General features: G+C 42.1%; 1 protein-coding gene across 1 annotated transcript in view; it reads right to left on the reverse strand.

The window, feature by feature from the left end:
* The window catches only part of RABGAP1L (RAB GTPase activating protein 1 like), a 247,065-nt gene that overhangs the window by 16,486 nt on the left and 214,329 nt on the right, over nucleotides 1-16,250 (reverse strand).

The raw sequence follows: 16,250 nt of genomic DNA on the forward strand, positions 1-16,250 counted from the left end.
AGGACTACATATGGTCCCTAGGGCCTTGCGAGGCATCAGTTCCCTAGCTCAGCACCACAGGAGCCATTCACAGCTATGGTCTGGGCTTAGGGATGGCCCATGTGTCTGGCACACTCTCCAGCAAGGAAATAGCACAGGAACACTTTCTAAGGAATACTGACAGTAAATAATACCTGAAACAAGCATCAGGTCATGTAAGCATCAGGCATGACATAAAAAGCAGCTTCCAGATCTTTGAAAGATGATAGTGGCTGATGCATGTTAGTATCTATTTGTGCTACAAATCTTGTCTTAACTGGGAGATACCTAAATACAGTCTATGTCTAACTTAGGGGGCTGGAGGGAACTCCAATTAGAAAACAGTCCATACTAATCCAGCTGTTTTGTAAAATAGAAACTGGAGCAAGCATGCCCACAAACGTTGGCAGGGACTACACTTCACTATTACTGTCTATTCAGCCACATTTCTCAAAGGAGTTTGATAATTTATTACAGCACTTCCTTCTTCAGAGTATGCATTAATAAATGTAAAAAAATTTAAAAGCCCATTTCTGTATTTCCCAATTTAATTCCCTGAAACATTTTGTGAATTCATCAAGGGATTTCTCAGTAAGCATTTTCCTAAGTAAGTGCATCGTGTGAGCTATGCTTCAGTCTTCATGGACTGATCCTGAAAAAAGTGTTCATAAATTCTCTGTAAAAGCTTCTGCAATATTGCTTCCTTTTTTCTTTCTTTAGCACCATGGGGTATACTCATGGTTATCAAATTTAAGAGACTCTTACAGAGTATAAACATTGTTTTTCTCAATATCTTATCTCATTGAGTTGTTTTATCTTACTGCCTTCAAGTATAAAATCATGTTATAAGTAGTTGTATGTAGGGAAACACCCATGCAGAGTATCATAATAAAACATCCACATAGAAGAACTGAACAAGCAAAACCTCCTTCTGAAAAGACCCAATGAACACCAAACGCTTGAAGGACTCACTGCAGCAGGGTGATATGTAGAAGGTGAGAAACAAAACCACTTTGGTTTTAGCTGGCCCTGTTTAGACTGGGCTGGAGAGATTTCCTTCAGTTCCTCAGGCAGTCCTGTGCATGGACAGCATCTGCTCAGCTTCAGGAGACCCTTCCCTCATTCTGTGATTTGTTTAGCTTTTTACAGGCAGTTCAGCCTGACCTTGCGATTCATAAATCACACCTATGACTCCTTCCTCCCAAATGTTTTATTGCTCTAATGCAGCCAGAGCACTCAGAGGAGGCAGTTATCACTGTGTTCATTTGACAGCCAAGGAAATGGAAGCAGAGATGGGAAGTGATTTCCTGAATATAATGCAGACAGCCAGAGGCTGATCCAGATAGCAAAATCCTATTACTTGATTTCTGACTTCCAGCACAAACACAATGGTAAACTGAGCAGGGCATCTCTTTCCTAGCTCCCCACTTCCTTTCTCTATCTATCACTGCAATAACACTCCAAAAATACATTGTCCCACCACACTAACAATATAGCCGGTATTCTCTAATCTCCTCACTCTTAACACTTTGTCCTCTCTAGTTCTTGCCGCAATGAAAAAGAAAAAAAAAAAAAAAAAAAAAAAAAATCAATGAAAAAAGTGTGCTGTGCTTTCCTTTCTCATTCTTTGAAGCAAATGAAATAATTTTCTGTTTCACTGGCCATGGGATTGCTTGGTAGTTTCAAGCTGAGGTGGGGTCTTGAACCCCTCCAAAGGCAAGTGTCCCAAGCCTACTCAGAGTGAGCACTAACAGTGACCACAGACAGTGGTGCAGCCCAGCCTCCCTATTATGCATCCACCACACACCTAACCCAGACTCTTCCCACTGCTGCACAGCAGGACCACTTCCAAGTGGAGGTGGTGCCTGGGAGCCTGGATCAGCCCCTGCTCACAGCCACAAGTACCAAGTACAAGAGGATCTCACAAAATCGCACAAGTGCCCCTTTTGAGGAGATGGGAGTTGGACTTTTGTGTATTTAATTTTCTTCATCTTAGGATTTAAAACAACATCAGAAGACATTTTGCAAAGAGGCTTGGTTCTTTCAGTGTCAGGTGAAGACTGTGAGCTTTAAACAGAAGCTCAGCAGATTAGCAATAAAAAATTTCCAATCTCACACACCATTTTAGTTCACACTCAAAAGCTGTACCATTTTGTTCCAGTTAATACTCTGTATTTGAAATACAACTACATCAAGTTCCAGGAAGGAAGCAGCTCTATTTTAAGGACTACAGCTCTATGTAAGTACTTTATTAAGCCAAATGTAGGTTTCAGGGTAACAAAATTACATGAAAAAACCGACCTGTTATGTGTACATTTAAAAATTCCTGAAGAGAGTTTTCAGGACAACAGAAAGCCAACCTGAAAGCCAGCTGGAGGCAAAGGAAACCAGCATTGCCATGAATTTTGTTTAATTTCTCCGCATTAGTCCATTATCAAAAGGTCTCAATTGCAATGGCCCATTCAAAGGAATTCATAGAAACAAGAGGAAGGCAGGTTGCAAAATTTACAGAGCACCTGCACAACTTACTGTGATAAATCTACTGTCGAACCAGCAACAGTAGAGTCAGTGATGCTGGATCATTTCCAACACCAGGTCCTTTTGTCAGATTTTAATCTCTACAATGTATTTCCATTCACGAAAATCCACTGAACCAGGTATAGCCTATTATTCTTCCACAGCACTGCTGTTCAAAAATCTGCTTAGTTAGGCTCAGTTAGCAAAGCATTTAACTAAGAGTAAGTTGAGACAGAGAGATGGTCAATAAGCCCTATTGTACTGCAGTCCTGTAGCGACACAGGAAAAGAGAATGGAATTTGGATTCTCTGAACTATACTCTAAACACCAACATGTACTTTTATACTGACCACAGTGCTTGTGTTTGAGAGACTGCAGGGGAACCTGCATCTAAGAAAAAGGGCCAAGGAAATTATGTTCTGCCAGTAGAAGATGTTTTTCAGAATCCCAAAATGTATTTCTGCAATCAAAAAATTCATTTTCACTTTGACATATGGAAGGTTTATTACCCACTTCAATTCTCTTTGTTTTAGTAAAGAAGAGACACCCTGAGTAGCTGAAAAGCAGTGCTTGGAAATGGCTGATTATTTTCTGCACTTGCAGCTGTTGTCTCACAGCTCCACCAGACACAAGTGCTTCCTTCTGTACAGATAAGGGCTGCAGCAGTGCGACACACACCAGGAAAGGAACAGCCAGATCCACTGTCAGCCAGCACATGGTTTGCATTTCAAAGGCTCTGGTCAACATCTGTTGGTCAAGAATTCTTCAACTGGTGAAGGACACCAATATCAGAAACATTCTACATGGAAAGTATCCGCTTACAGGTCTTTTTTATTATCTGCCCTAACTAAAGAATGCCTCTGCCACTGAGGACTATCCAGACTTGTATATGCCACAGCCAGAGTGAGGACTGGATAACGGGGAGATTGATGCTACCCAGCCATCTAAGCTAAGGCTCTGCTCTTGGCTCTAACACACTTCCTGTGAGCAGGAGCTGTTTTTCCGGCTTAGGATTTATTCATCAGTTCATACCTCATAAACATAACAGCTCCAAGTGATTCGCTGCCTTACATACGCACCCCTTTTGATATACATCAATTAATGCTGAAGGTTTTATGTCTCCTTGGTGATTGTGCAAAACCAAATTCTTAGCTCTCTCCACCAGTGATATACAATTCGTTTTGACTGAGATTCCAGAGCTTTGGTCATATTTCTTAGCACATCACAGCAAGGGAGGAGAATGGCAAGTAGACAGACACACACAGCCTTCACCACAATCTGCGTGACAACAGAATCAGACATTCAGGAGAAAGGACCAAGTAATTTTCTTGCATCACATATCAGGGAAACAGCCTCACCCAGCTGCATGGTGTTAGGGTTCACTTCCAACCTCCTTTATTCTGGAACTAACACAGACCTACAGTACAACTGCCAACACAATGCCAGCAGCTTATCAGTGCCAAGGTTCAAACTAGTGGTTTTACCAAGGCTTTACTGCAACACCCATCTCATTCAACATATTTAGTCCACAGAATGCATAGCTTTCAGCTGATAAACCCCTGGCTCAAGACATTTTCTGAAACCTGCTATGAGACTAGTGAAATCTGCTGTCTGCAAGACAAGGTTCTGATTCTGCTGAATGATTGAGCCACATCTTGTCTCCTGCCATACTCTGTCCAGCACAAGATGAAAAACAATTTACTTCCTGAGATTGGAGGATGGGTACTAGATGACAACTTTGAACCATATGCCCAAATAATCAAAGAACCTTGCAGTATTCTATAAATACACATTCTATGTGTTAGTATTATTTTAGATCAACTCTGAGTCACAGTATCAAAAAAATTCTCATTTGCATCTTTAAAACTGGCACCAGGTTTCTCTGATGCGTGTGGAAGTCCTTGATGCTCAAACCTGTCCTTACTTTTATCAATATTTCAAACCTACAAATTACTAAGAGCAATTATGTATTAGTGCATTACTCCACTAGCAAAAATTGATACCTTTTCTACATTAAAACCATTGTGGACCTGTTGGAGTGGGTCCAGGAGGCCATGGAGATGCTCTATGGGCTGAAGTACCTCTCCTATGAACACCAACTGAGAGCTGGGGTTGTCCAGTCTGGAGAAGGGAAGAGTCTAGGGAGACATTAGAACCCCTAAAGGAGCTTCAAGAGAGCTGGAGAGGGCCCTTGTACAAGGGGTGGAATGGCATCACACTGTTGGAGTAGAGGGTTAGATTAGATATTAGGAAGACATTCTTCATTGTAAGGGTGAGGAGCCCTAGCACAGGATACCCAGAGAAGCTGTGGCTGCCCCATCCCTGAAGTGTCGAAGGCCAGGCTGGATGGGGATTGGAGCAATCCAGTCTAGTGAAAAGTGCCCCTGTCCCTGAGTGGACTCAAGTGGTCTTTAAGATCCCTTTAAACCTATGGTTCAGTGATTATATAATTACATTCAGAGCTCTACATTCAACTTTGTTATATCCAATACTTTAATCAATATTTCAGCACCTAACACAGCTTCATTCTCTAAAAGTCTTGCCTTTTTTCTGCTTATCCAGCTCCATAAACAAAATATATAATACCCTGAAAAAAACTACACACTAAATGACCATCATTTTGAAAATACAAGTGGTACAGTGTCCGAGTCCAAGGTATCAGCAAATGAAGCATGGCAAAACCTTTTAGTACAACAACTAATCCATGCCCTGCTCTGTTATCTCACTGATGCTTCATGTGCCAAGAAGGTTCCCTCTACACCTTGAATGAGGCTTCAGGTTTTGCTTTATGTTGCATCTTTCAGCTTCTGTACCTGCAGGATGCCTTGGCACAGAACTGGGAGTGAGGTGGAGCAACAGCAGGGCCGTTTAAAATCACTATCTGGCCACTGATGTGGTTTACACAGCTGCCTGAGAGTATCCATGGGGATGGGACAGCAGAGCTGCACAGCCCATCAGCCCCCAGAGATACAAAGGAGCTGCAAAAGTTTCCCAAACCTGTATATACAAGACTGCTGTGGGTTTGGCTTTTTCCAAACTTTCTGCTGCTTTCCCTGTCCCAGCTATGGTTCTACCATCACACCAGCACTACCAGCCATCACATGCCTCTTCACCTGCACACAGACCTGTGCTCATCCATCACATTTAGCTAAGACCCCGTCAGGCTCATCAGTTACCAATGGACTCCAGACCTGCCACTTTATCACCCAGCACAGAACATCTCAACTATACTTTAAGAACTGACAAAAGCAAGGAGTTTGTCAGGCAGGAGGGGCTGAAAAAGATTAAATGTGTCCATGCTGTCAGCTTCAGCAGGAAAGCGAAGCTACTGCCACTGAAGGGAGCCTTGCAAGGGAAAGAGCTCCCACAGAGAGAGAGCAGACACTTCCTCTTGGAAACAATGGCAGCAAATTATCAGCAACATCTGGCTCCCACAGTTTTCACTCTCTGGTACCAGCAGCAGCAGAGAAGCAGCAAGCCATCTTTCTTCCCCCTGAGCTCTCTATGTATTCCTTATTCCTCTGGCCATGGAAAGAATGAGACCCTTGGTTCTGAGGTAACTGGATTCTTGTTATCCTGCTCCAGTGTTGCTTGACCTGCTTTGGAAGTTCAGCCTGAACGTGGAGGATCTATGAGCTCATTCTTGCCTATGCACTGTAGTCTCCAAGGTAATGAACAAGTAATACACAGTATCTTACTTGATATCATAACTTGGGATTATTTTGGCAACTCTGCCTTAAAGCAAAAGCACAACAATATATAACAGAGCACTTCCTTGGGACAGCTAGCACGCTGCTCTAAATCAAACCATCTGGATTTCTCTAGAAGCCCACAGCTTTACAACATCAGCACCCAGCATAACCAGCACTCCAGTGAAAATAGATAGCTGGTTTTTGGTGAGCTCATGTTGACACAGGTTGAAGGAAGCAATAAAGATAAAAAATGTATTACACTGTGCATGAAAGCACAAATCCAACAGGATAAAACCCACTGAAATACATTTTCCAATCTCAGCACAAAGTATGCCAAATTCTTCTGAGAATTTGGTTCAAAAAGAATAAAAGTAGTTGTAGACATTGAAGAAGATTTGTAACTAATATTTACCTGCATTTTCTAGTAATTAAGAAACTGAACTTCTATAAAGAGATAAACTGCTTTTTCATCCTGTTTCAGCACTCCTTTCAAAGTCCAGGAACATGCTTGCCATATGTAACCAATAATGTCTAGAAACTTACTTCAAATTTCTTCTTCAAAATGGGCTTGTAATGATGACAGAAACAAGCTGGTTCTTGAGTGCCCAGAAACACTTGTACTGATTTCCCTGAATTTTTTAAAGGAGAAAATGAGGAAGCTTCAGAACATTGATATCCTTCTTCTGAATGTTTCAAGATTCTATTGCTACTTATAAATGTGTATTTGACACATTGCTTAAAGAATTCCTTCTTGATCCAATGACAATAAAAAGGCAGCAAGAAGAAATGCATTCACACATGAAGAGAAAATAATCAGAAAATAATACAGGTTATTATTTTGGAACAAATTAAACAGCAATTCAGACTAAATGAAGAAAAAAGGTTCAAATTCTTATTTGAATTCCATTAGACTGGATGATATTCTAGAGGATATATTAAAGGATTTCTAAGTATTGCTCAAATGAATTAAAAATTCCAACTCAAAAATAATTATGATTCAAATGAGTCACAATGGTCCAGAAAACAGTTCAGCTCTAATCAGTCTGCAGGTTTTTTGCAGGGCAGAAGTACTGACAGAACAAGCAGAAGAGATATCTGGTCCACTCTTGTTTTTTTAGAGTAAATACTTAAAGCAGTAGAGATTCCCTTAGACCAAAATCCTTGTATGGAAATAGCATTCAAACACCACAAATCAACCCATCTGGATGACTTTGGCTGGCAAGCTGAAACCAAGAACCCACATAAATGCTCTGCAGTGCTGATAAGGATCTGACTAAAAAACTGGTTCCATGCCAACATCATGTTATAAACTGTAGGTCCCATTTTACTCTTTATCTACAGATCTGTCTGTCTACATTTGAAAAAACAGAAGCCTGACAAGGCAGGAACCTCTCCTGGAATGGAAAATACAACCCACTTCCCTCCAAATTATTATAACTTTAAAATTAAGGGGGCTTTCAGGCCAAGATATGGGAATAACAATTCTTCACTAGAACATAGTGGTGGCTCCCGGCCAGGCAGGGCTGTGATGATCCCCACGCCTGCAGGGGGCGCTGTGGTGCCAGCTCGGCCGTGTTCCCTCACGCGGTGATGGTCGGCTCAGGCCAGCAGAAAGAGACGGAAGAGGGGCTTCCTTTGCAAACTCAGGGCAGGCAGCTGGACCCAGTGCCTCTCCAGATGGCAAAATGGGCTGTAGCAGGGGCCTCGGAGCACTAGCTGGAATGGCAGAGGTGAGCACACCCTGTGAACAAAGTGTAGCAAAATCTCCAGAGCCCTGCCAGGAGTTGCAGAGTATCCAGGTGGGCAAGGGGTGTTAGGAAATAAATGTGTAGCAAAACCCCCCAGAATCAGCACAGAAAGCAGCAGGGCTGGGCAGCAGCAGCCGGGCTCCCACAGGCAGCTGGGAGACACTGCATTCGGAGGGGTCAGTGGTCAGTGGTCAGTGGTCAGTGTCTCCTTCCCATTGAGGTTAGGTGTTGAAAAAGTTCCCAGGTCAACAGCTGCTCTTGAGAGCAGTGGCTCACCCATGATAATGAGACACAGCGAATAAGAAAAACACTCTGCAGTGGCAGTGAATGCTCGGGACAGCAATAGTCTGGCACCAAAACCACACCTACCCCCCTCTGGTCCTGGAGCAAAAGAGCTCAGAGCTGAGCCCAGCCCCTCACCCCCCAGTCAAAATCTCACAGTAGCTCTGCACTTCCCAAAGACTCCAGCTCAGAGACAGTAGCAAACTCCACCATTCCTCCTCCTCTTCTCCTCACAGCCACATCTTTTGTCTCTCTTAAGTATGATTGTTATCATCTCTTAGGCAACAAATAGGAGAAAATTCGCTAAGAAAAAGAAAAAATCCCAACCTCCAACACTCTGATTAAAGTAACTTTACAGTTCTAAGAGTCTTCACTAGCACTAGATTCACTACCACATGAGGGACTTATTTTCTGAAAACCCAGACCCTCCAAGGAGTATCCTACAACCATAAACTAAAAAGCTCAGGGAATGGGTCAAAAAGCCATGGCGAAAGGGAATCATTATCCAGTGACAGCTTTCATTTTTGGTCAATGACATTCTGGGTCTCTTCTGGGCCTCATCAAAGATACTCATCAAAGCACTGTAAAACACTACATCAGTGGCCTGCAAGTGAAAGATACAATTCAACTAATAGAATTTGCAGATTACACATGGAAAGAAAGAACAGTGCAGAAGAAGAATCAGAAACTGTACAGATACATTCAAATTCTGGAAGTAGCTTTCTCAACTGAAACACAACCTGTGCTGACTCCAGACGACATGTCCACATGTGGTCTACATACTACAGCTTGGAGCTAGGGTGTGTTATAAATGAGTACTGTGATATTTGACTCACAATTAAAGGATAAATACTGTGTGTGTGTGTTAAGTTTTGTGGATGTATATGTTATTGTAATATATCCCCCACAGTACTCTTCCCCTCCCCCTTAAATAAAATAGCTGGGTAATCCGTAATCTGGGCATTTGGGGAGGGCTGGGTCGATACTACAGCTAGCCTCCAATCAAGATGCAAGAAAGTAGTCACCAATGGATGGCAGAGAAGGAGTTAAGCAACAAGACTTTGGAAGGGCCTAGGGGCTTAAAAGAAGCAGACCACATGTTAGCTTAGACCTGTGCTCCCAGCACTGCTCTTTCTCCCTATTCAGTCCTTTGTTGTATTTTTGTTAAGGTTTAATAAACCTTTGAAGTTCTAAAAAGTGAGTATTGTTTCTTACAGGTAACATCCCATGACGAGATGGGAAGGATAAAGGACAGGGTAATGGGAGACACACGGTGGGAAAGCAGCCTGCCATGAACTGGGCAAAATCTAGCTCTTTCTCCACAGCCCTCTCTCTCTTGCCTCATTGGTGGCAAGCTGACCAAACAAACCTGAAAAAAAAATTTCAATTTAATTATTTTTGAAAATGTTCATTGCATTAATACCATTGATAGCTCAGCCCCACAAGCAGCTGCATTGGCTCAGGAGAGTAGTAGGACTGGGCATAAACACTGGTACAGAGAGAAGGGAGGAAATAACAGACCACCTTACTGCCAAAAACTCTATTGTCGGAGCCAGGCTGCAACAGAAAGGCTGATGTGAGCCCTGGGATGCACAAGGATGTGGGAAAGAAGCTGACCAGGAAAGGTCAACCCACAATTGTCACTGAGATCAATAGTGTAATATCGCATCTAGGAAAAAAAGCTGAAGAGAATGCAGAGCAGAGCCCTGTTCGGGGCTGAACTGTTCAGGCAGAGTGTGAATACCTCACTGTGACAGATATAAGAGTTCAGGATCCTCAGCACAAGGGATCTGCTCCAAAGACAAGACAAGAGGATCAGGACAGAATCTGGCAGCTCCTGCCTGCAGAGGAGGGAGGGATAGAGGTGGGACAGCTCCTCCAGACAGCCTGGAAAGCAGGATCCCTCCTTGTATTGGAAAGGAAAGAGGATTCTATCTGTGGAAAGAGCCAATTGCTGTAACAGTAACCACCAAACTTCCTTCCTCTGGCAGCAGCTCCAACTACAGAAGATGCGCTTCAAAAACTCAAGTGCTGCCAGGGACTCTCTACTGCAAGATTTCACACAGGCAGAAATTAAGACACTGAAGGAAAAAATGAGATTGGAAGAGCTCCATGGGGCGCACAGACAAAGCTCCTGCTCAGGCAGGGGCAGGTTCAAATCCAGAGCATGCTGTACGCTGCTCTTGAAGGTCTCCAAGGATGGAATGCCAGGGTCTCCCTGGATAGAACTGCTTGCCCTTGTTCTGAGCCAGAGATGACTCTTGCAAATTACAACCATTTGTCATAATGCAACATCCTGTCACTGTGTGCCTCAGAGTTTGGCTCTCTGCTTTCTAAGACCTTCTTTTAGGTGGCCGGAGACTGCAATTAGATCCCTCCTAAGCTTCTCCTCCTTAGGCTAAGATGCCCCAATTCTCCCATCCTTCACCATGCCTTCCCATCAGTCTTCCACTCCACTCGCTTTAGCCCTGGTCTTTGTGGGGGCTCAGGACTGGATTCAGGGAGATACATTTCACTGACACCTATCTGTGCACAGCCAGCCTTGGGCACAGCTTATCCACCAAAACTACCAGCTTGCAGTCATGCTGTCCAGAGATTTAGACCCCATTCTGCAGAGACGATGAAGTTTATCCTACTTAGGATTTTGAATTTGCCTTTGTACTTGCTGAACCTCAGCAAGCTCCTCTCAGCCCAGCAGTTACCCTCCAGTTTCTGCCCCCTGTAAAACACAGTGCATCCTCTTCTGGTGCCTTGGCCTGAAGATGTTAAACCCCACTATTAACCCCCAAAAATGTTCAGCTCCCTGCCATTTAGACTTCAACACATGGATGACTATGTACTGCACTTCTCCCAGGCCTCCCAAGTTTTTCATCCACTTTGTAGTTCATCCCTCCACTCTAAATCTCCTCAGTTCAGCTTTGATGAGAAGGTGAGAGCTTAAAAATCTTATGGCAGGGTCTTCCAGTGTGTAACCACAGTTTCTTTCTATAAAATGGCTGATAATTCCCCCAAATAGAGAGCTAAACACAGCAAGACAGGCAAGAAAATGGAAATACAATGAAGCTTTCCACAAGAACGTCCTCCATCTGTGGATTAAGAGGATTATACTACTTAGAATAGTATTTTTGTAACCTCTTGAGTCCAAGTTTTCTGCAGATAAACTGAGAATTGAAATTCCCCAAAGTAAAGCTGCTCAATTCTTGCACAAACTACACAGCAGCCCACTTACATATGCTGCTCTCCACGTCTGTGCAAAATAGTTTCAGAACAACTTGAAATTATGAAAGCAAGACCACACGGCAAAACAACTGCATTTCATGGTCACACTGCAATACTGCTAATTTTATTATAATATATGTTGGAGGATTACACAAGGTAATTACTATTACACAGTGTAGCTTTGAAACATATTTAACAAAGCCCTATCTCACATCATCCACATCCTGTTTGTTTAAGAGCATCAGAACAACATTATAAAAATACTGCTGTGCTTTGTAGTAAAAAGTACTGCTAGAAGGGATGGACATAGATGATGCAGACAACAGCAGATAATTCTGACTGTGCCCAAGTTCATGCCTACATAGCACTGGCTGTGTCAGGGCTGGCCTGAAGCAAAAGGAACCAGCACAGCTCTCACCTGGCCTAGCTTGGTTTCAGCGTTAACCCTTTGCCACCTCATGTCATGACATGTGGCTCTCTGTGCAAGAGAGACTCCTGTGCACCCCGGCCCACTGCACAACCCAAAGGAACTACAATGAGTTGCTTGTAGTGCCAGAAGCCTTCCAACAAGACCATCCCAGCCACAGAGCAAAAGTCTTTACAGAACATTTTTTTTAGACTATTCTCTGCAACCTGAGCAACGTAATAGAAAAGCTTTTCAAAATAACTGAAACTGGATTTTGCAATCCCAACAGATGAAGCCTAGATTGCAATATACCTGTGCTATTAACTCTTAGAATAAACAAAACATCCACAAATCCTTCCTGCAGAATGTCCCTTTGTATACAGTATACACTTTAGTGCAAGCTGGTGAAGTGACCATGACAGTCAACACAATTTGCCCCAACTCATCCCAACGGTCAGCTTGTCCTGCAGTTAAATGTAGTAGCAGAGAACTGAAAGAAACTTTTTGAGCCAACAGGTCTTGTCCCTTCACAGCGCAGACTCTCATGCATTGACTAGTCCTATTATAATCCTGAGGAGAGCTTCATTTTAAACCTCTGCAGATGATTTGCACCATTATTTGCATAGTTAATGTCCTTAAAAAAACAATTAAAACCAGTTAGATGTTTCCTATGTAAACCAAACAAAAACCGGGTTTCTTAACTTCTTTACTAGTACATAATGCACTGAAACATGGACTCTTAGAATGGTTTGAGTTGGAAGGACCTTAAAGACCATCTTGTTCTAACCCTCTGTTGTGGGCAGAGACAGCACTAGACACTAGACCGTCCATAGACGAGACTGCTCAAAGTCCCATGCTAATACACAAATATGTTAATACTCTTTGATTCCAGGGGAAATAATAAAAAAAAAAGTTGATCAGAATAAACCCTTACAGTAAAGCAAATTAGTCAGATCTTCTAAATAAAAGTAATAATGGTACTTTTCCTCCTTCAGTTGTTCTCTTTTTACTAGAAGATAATTAGTTAATTCATAGAGAAGTGTTTTTCACCTTATTTTCAGAGTGGCCAAAATCATCTGGAGATGCAATCTGGTGTTTTCACACCAGTTCCTCTCTTTCCCGGACACTCATAGCTGATCCAAAGGAATCTAGAGATCCACAACACAGTTCTCCCTATTCATGTTCTGCAGCTGCCTAGACCTGCAGAGGTAATTTCTGAGCCCATCATGGTAGCACTTCCCAAAGGTTTAAATTACAAGGTAAACCACAATGAAATGTCTTCTTACTACAGGGATTTTAATTCAGCAACTTCAAGTGCTAGCTCTAGAACACCCCAGCAGTTCAGGGCAGGAAGCTCCCAAGAAAACCCTCTGTTCATCATCCCTTGCTGAAAGAAACTCATCCTAAGATACTCTCCCAGAGCTGCCAGTACCAGGCTCCAGTTAACCCTATTGCAACACCAGGCCCTGTTTGAAAGAGATGCTACTCTGGCCTTCCAGGAAAAGTAATACATGCTGCCACAGCAATCAGCTAAGGCAGCAAGAGGGAAAGGCTGTTGCTGGACAGTGAATTAAGGGATACCATAACATGTATTTAAAAATATTTAGCAAGGGAAAAGTGTGTGACTCCTGATATGCTTGTTAACCAAAGCCTGCTTGGAGCCCAGTGCCGAACCAGGTCATCTTAGATCATGGTTTTGTCTATACTTGATTTCTGGATTTATTGTCTAACTGTCATAATGGACTTTGAAAACTCTGGCCTAAAGAGACAGGAAAAAGCATAATAAAATAAAGGATTGGGCATAATTCTGGTTTACATCCAGAGATTCAACACCCCTATGTGAGATGCAGGAAATAAGTTTATGTATCCAAGATCTCCTGAGCACTGAGAGGCAGAAAAACCCAAGCAGGAAACAAAGAAAGAGAAGCTTTACACAAGACACAATAAAGCAGATTTTCCTTTTCTGAGAACACCTGTCCTAGCAAAGGAACTGACTGGGTACAAACACACACCCAGCCCCAAATCTGCAATCACAAGCATTTCTTTGGGCTACTGAATAATTTGTTGATTTGTATTTATCCTGAAATGTTAACTGCATCTGCTTGTATGTTAAGCTTAACGCCTATACGTACATTTTTATTTTATTTCAAAACATTCCCTCTGACTGCTTCTAGGCATCCTGGCTCCCACATGGGCTCAGCTGAGGATCTGAGGCCAAAGATGAACTCTTGCACCAAAGTTCAGAGCCTGCAGCTCCCTCCAAACACTGAGATCTCCATGACAGGGGAATGACCACACTCTACATGTCATTACAGAAAGAGATATGCTATTTATGAAAAAATAGCTTATTCCATTCAACTAACAGGTTTTTACAGCTATTTGTGCTGATTTCATAATGTATAAAAGTTGAACAACACCATTCCCAAAGAAGGGACTGATTCTCTCAGATTTAGTGATGAGGGTACCTGCATCCCAGAACCAGTATTTATCCAGACCTCTTGACTCACATTCTAGGAATCTACAGCTGGATTTGCTTAATTATTATTCAAATAATGTAAAAAATACTATTCTAACTATGATCCTACTGAGCAAATAATCTTCTTCAAAATTTCACTGCCCAGAAAGAGATTTTAATAATTTCTTTTGAAATAGATGATTTTCATTTTGTTGATGCATGACAGCAAATTTCTGAAAAAGTACTAAAATAGAAACTAAGTAATAAATTACTATCACTAAGCAATAAAAAGAGAAACTTAAGAACAAAAAAGGGCACTAAATAGTAAATTTTTCAACCGAAGGACTCAAATCTAGGACAGAGTATAACCTTGAGCATTATTGGCAAAGGAGGAACACCTACCACAGCTTTGGGTTTGCTGACTGCCACCAGATTGGCCAGAAAATCCTCATCGCACAGCTGGCCAAACACATGGGCATCGTAAGCCACCACTATGGAGATCTCTTCCATCATTTTGCTGTCAGACTGCCGTTAGTGGCTGAGCAGGTCCACAGTCAAGGTGGAGCCTTGGCTCAGCTCTGTGTCAGTTGTTCACACCCAGGTGAAGACGGTCACGGGGAAGGAGTGTCAGGGGGGAGAAAACATGACCCAGCAAATCGGCTCACGCTCAGGTTTTTCTCTCAAGGGCACCTTTGGTGTCATGGGAAGCATACACGGCACACCTGCTCATGCTCCCAACACTTGGCTTGCAAAAGGCATCTGCTGAAGTCTGAAGAATGGCAGGAAGCTGTTTTAATTCCAGTATTAGGCCAAAGATGAAACAGCAGCAGACAAAAGAGATTAGTATTAAAAAAGAAAAGATCTATCAGAGTTTGACAGCAGCACTGAAATCACTGCTCTGTTTCTCCAGTGTGGCAGCAATTGTTCATTCTTTATATCCAATTTTCTCCTATGGAAGCTGATATTCCTGTCAGCAGAGTCTTCACTTCCAACAAACTGCTGCTTCTGGTTTATTTGTAAGTTCACAGAGATTGGTATGATGCTGATTTCTTTCAAGCACTCCTTGAAATTTTCTGCCAACTTCTAAATCTCTCTTTTAAGATCTTTTAAAACACTCACTTCTGCTTTTCTGCAGATCTCAACTGCATTCTGTACCCCATAGATACTTTGATTTTAGCAGGAAGATGATGGCATCAAGTCACAACCCTCCAATAAAGTGTCCTTCAGTTTCCACATGTAATAGAAGGTAAAACAGCCCTGAAAAATGCAACAAGGCTGTAAAGCTTTCTTGGACAAACAGCTATCTCCACAAGTGAAATTAAAACGATTTATATAATTAAAAATTTCCACAGAAGAAGGTTTTCAACTTAGATCTGGTACTGGTCTTGTTTTAGTTAAGAAGTAATATATTATCTCTTGTCTGTGAATCTTAAATAGTGGAGCAGCTTTTCAAATTGTTCCTGACTTCCTAATTCATTTATCATAACTTCTTTTATCTATCTTCACAGAGCAAAAACAGCACAAGAAAAAAATACAGAAAAAATAATTAATAATCAGTACTCTGAAAACTACAAATGAAAATCTAGAAAACAATACAGGATTTGAAGAAACAAAACATCCCAGAAGAAAAGTAAGGCAAGGTAAAACTCCGTCCACTAAATTTTTATCTTCTCTGGAAGTCTTTTCTTCCTGGTGAAATATCATACCTGCTCAAGAAACAGAAATCATTGTGGCCATCCATCTGTCTCCAAAAAGAGTCTGTGCTGGATGCAATAAATCTGGTAGAAATGTCCAGTACAGGCTGGTGTGGCATATGTTACACTCTCCCTTTTCAGAATGAATAGTCAGACCACCTTGCTTTTGTTTTTCCTCTCCTGGGGTATCGCTATCAAACACTGCAGCTATCTAAATAG

This window comes from Erithacus rubecula, assembly GCF_903797595.1.
Source record: "Erithacus rubecula genome assembly, chromosome: 10".
Classification (NCBI taxonomy): Eukaryota; Metazoa; Chordata; class Aves; order Passeriformes; family Muscicapidae; genus Erithacus; species Erithacus rubecula.